This window comes from Myotis daubentonii, chromosome 17 (assembly GCF_963259705.1).
Source record: "Myotis daubentonii chromosome 17, mMyoDau2.1, whole genome shotgun sequence".
In the NCBI taxonomy this organism is placed as follows: domain Eukaryota; kingdom Metazoa; phylum Chordata; class Mammalia; order Chiroptera; family Vespertilionidae; genus Myotis; species Myotis daubentonii.
In genome coordinates, this window is record NC_081856.1 from 40905662 (window position 1) to 40909647 (window position 3986).

Consider the following 3986-nt stretch of genomic DNA (forward strand, 5'->3'; position numbering starts at 1 on the left):
CGTAGAGACATGGGTGGGGGAAGGGAAGGGGAGGGGAAGTTCTCAGAAGCCCAGGAGGGGTGTGGGTGTGTCTTTTGAGATAAATGAAAGGATGGATCAGGGGTCCTCAAACTTTTTAAACGGGGCCAGTTCACTGTCCCTCAGACCATTGGAGGGCCAGACTATAGTTTAAAAAAAAAACTATGAACAAATTCCTATGCACACTCCACATATCTTATTTTGAAGTAAAAAAAAACAAAACGGGAACAAATACAATATGTGTATTTGCATGTGGCCCGCGGGCCGTAGTTTGAGGACCCCTGGGATAGATGTTCGCTAACCTTACATTCCCACTGGGCTCCGACCAAGTGTGTCTCCTCCCTGCCTGAGTCTCCTCCATGACTCATTCCAACCCTTACCTTTGTCATTCAGTTTCCAGAATTTCCAACCCTCCCTCTCCTCTCCTCTCCTCACCTGCACAGGGTGTCTGTAGTCTTGCCTGCCCAGAATCCCTTGGTGCTAGCCATAGGTCCCCTCTTCTTTTCCATTGGGGAACTAGTCCCTTCCACCAGAGTTGAAATTAACTATTTATGATGCTCAATCTTGAAGGTTGGAGCCTTTGGGAGTGGGGGTGGGGAGGGAGGAAGAACATCTCAGCAGTTGGAACAGCATGTGCAAAGGCATCAGGGCACATAATGTGGAGGCACTGAGGAGTGGTGGGGGTAGGGGTGGGGGTGGGGTAGTACACATGGAGAAGAAGATGGGAAGAGGACAGGGGAAGGTCATGTGGACAAAAAACAGGGGGCTTCTGTGGAAAGTAACCTCACAGGGTGATCTGATCATAAATTCCTAACTGGGGCTCTGGCTGGTGTGGCTCAGTAGTTAGAATGTTGGCCCAAGCACTAAAGAGTCACGGGTTTGATTCCCTGCCGAGGGCATGTACTTGGGTTGCAGGTTCGATCTCCAGCCCTGGTCAGGGCACATCGGGAGGCAACCAATCAATGTATCTCTCTCACATCAATGTTTCTCTCTCTCTCTCTCTTTTCCCTTCCCGATCTACCTTCCACTGTCTCTAAAAATCAATGGAAAAAATATGCTCAGGTGAGGATTAACAAAAAATAAAATTCCTAACTGTGCAGGTCATGGAGGGTAATCATGCCCGGGTCTATAACTTCTTCAGTGAAGGTTTGTTTTGTTTTGTGTGTCATCGTTGTGCAGGGGCCATGCTAATCTTCTCTGTGTCGTTCCAATTTTAGTATATGTGCTGCCGAAGCAATCACTGAAGGTTTTAAACCATCAGCCCTACCCTTGTTCTTGTGCATCTAGGCCAGTGATGGCGAACCTTTTGAGCTCCGCGTGTCAGCATTTTGAAAAACCCTAACTTAACTCTGGTGCCGTGTCACATATAGAAATTTTTTGATATTTGCAACCATAGTAAAACAAAGACTTATATTTTTGATATTTATTTTATATATTTAAATGCCATTTAACAAAGAAAAATCAACCAAAAAAATGAGTTTGCGTGTCACCTCTGACACGCGTGTCATAGGTTTGCCATCACTGATCTAGGTTAACACACCTTTGAAATACCCTTCAAAGGGGATATTAACCCTCAAGAGAACACATAATCTTAACTATCCTGTAATCCAATCCTGCCTTGCTTTCTCCAATCTTCCTGATGACCCCTCCTTAATTTCAAATGCATGCAAGAAGCTGCAAAACTATTATTCTCTAGAGCAGGGGTGGGCAAACTTTTTGACTCGAGGGCCACAATGGGTTCTTAAACTGGACCGGAGGGCTGGAACAAAAGCATGGATGGAGTGTTTGTGTGAACTAATATAAATTCAAAGTAAACATCATTACATAAAAGGGTACAGTCTTTTTTTTCTTTTTCCAGTTTTATTCATTTCAAACGTGCCGGATCCGGCCCGCGGGCCGTAGTTTGCCCACGGCTGCTCTAGAGCGTTTGAGATCTTGCTCCTGGCATATGTCATCAAATAAGAGATCAAATAAACTCTAATAAAATTCTCTACATGTTGGGACATTTTTTACGCAGACAGTAAACAGCCTGATCACCCTTGGTGCAAAGGTGGAGTCTTTCTCATTCTGTACCTTCAACCCCAAGCCAGCTCATAATCCCTCAATCGGTGTTTATTAAAATGAATTCAGTAGTTGGGTCTAATTCCCGGCCATACTTACTCTTAAACTGGGAAAGTGAGTCAGCCAAAAAAAAAAAAATCTTCAGCCCTAGCTGGTTTGGCTCAGTGGATAGAGTGTCAGCTTTTGGACTAAAGGGTCCCAGGTTCGATTCCAGCCAAGGGCACATGCCCAGGTTGCAGGCTCGACCCCCAGTAGGGGGTGTGCAGGAGGCAGCCAATCAATAATCCTCTCTCATCATTGATGTTTTTATCTCTCTTCCCTCTCCCTTACTCTCTGAAATCAATACAAATATATTTTTAAAAATCTTCAACAGGCTGAGGCCAGAGAGATGCAGAGCAGAGACAGCATCCCAGAGCTGTGGGATGGCCCTAGAGCCCACTCGGAGTGGGCAGAGCTTCGGCAAGGCAGCTGGGTCCCCTGGCTGTCTAAACCAGGGGTCCTCAAACTTTTTAAACAGGGGGCCAGTTCACTGTCCCTCCGACTGTTGGAGGACCAGACTATAGTTTTAAAAAAAAACTATGAACAAATTCCTATGCACACTGCACATATCTTATTTTGAAGTAAAAAAACAAAACGGGAACAAATACAATATTTGTATTTGCATGTGGCCCGCGGGCCGTAGTTTGAGGACCCCTGGTCTAAACCATCCTCCTGCCCATGTGCCCCTCCTCCTGCCTCAGGGGGCCCAAGCAGCTATGACTAGGATCGGGAAGCTGGGTTAGAAGCCAGCTGTGCCACTGGACCCTCTTCTAGCGTGCAGACTCCAGCTCTGGCTGCGTCAGCTGAGGACAGGTAGGGACAGGAAGTACCTCTGATATCCTGGGAATCTGTCTTCCAATTTTCCAATTCCGCTCTCCTTACTTTTTTTATTTCTATGGCCTCTTTTTTTTTTTTTTTAAATGCTTATTCTTTTATTTATCTTTATTTTTTATTTCTTTTTTTTATTTTAGAGAGAAACATTGATTTGTTGTTCCACTTACTTATGCATTTATTGGTTGATTCTTGTATGTGCCCTGACTGGGGATCTAACCCGCAACCTTGGTGAATCGAGATGATACTCTAACCCACTGAACTACCCGGCCAGGGCTGTTTCTATAGCCTCTTAAAACTCCTATTTGGCCAAGACAGTGAGTCAAAACTCCCTGAGGACCTGTGGCAGGCAGCGGTTACCTTCTGAGTCATTTGCTGCCTAACACCCTGCCCACCCAGAGATCTCACCCTGCAGAATCCAAGCTGGTTTCCCACCACACCCCTTTCAACAGGACAGTCTCACTTTGTCAAGGTCATAGGGCATGCCAGAGGTCAGAGCACATTCTCTGCCAGGCAGGCAGGCTCTGAGATCTTTCAGCACGGGCCCAGCCCTTGGTGGCCCCATGACAATTGCTTGAAAGGGTTGCTTCAAAACTAAGAGACAGACACATAGGTCTCCAAGTCAGCCCTGGTTGAGAATTCCGGTCTGTTGCCACTGCTCATTTCAGTAGTAGGACCCAGGCCAGGCTACTGCGACAGGACAACCTCCAGATACAGTGGCTAGGATAAAATAGGAGTTTCTTTGTCCAGAGTTTTTAGGGAGACTTTGCCATTCTCTTTGCGTAGGTTCCACCTCTGGCTCCAGAGTTACTTTAGTTCTTGTGATGTACCAGCTGATGGGAAGGAGGAAAGGGAGACAGGGAGCACTTACCCAATCAAGAGAACAGAAATCACTTCTGTGTACAGACCATTGGCCACACTCAGTCATATGACCACACCTAGCTGCAAGGGAGGCTGGGACATGTAGTCTTTAGCTGGGCAACCATATTCCTACCTAAAACTCTATTATTATGGAAGAAGGGGAAAGTGGATCTTGG

The 3986-nt window shown here is 46.1% G+C and overlaps 1 non-coding gene across 1 annotated transcript; it reads right to left on the minus strand.

Annotated features, from left to right (window-relative positions):
• Window positions 1-1151: 1151 nt before the first annotated feature.
• LOC132220234 (U6 spliceosomal RNA) lies at window positions 1152-1259 on the minus strand. Its single transcript, XR_009449736.1, has one exon. It is a non-coding gene; the product is annotated as a U6 spliceosomal RNA (small nuclear RNA).
• Window positions 1260-3986: the final 2727 nt, after the last annotated feature.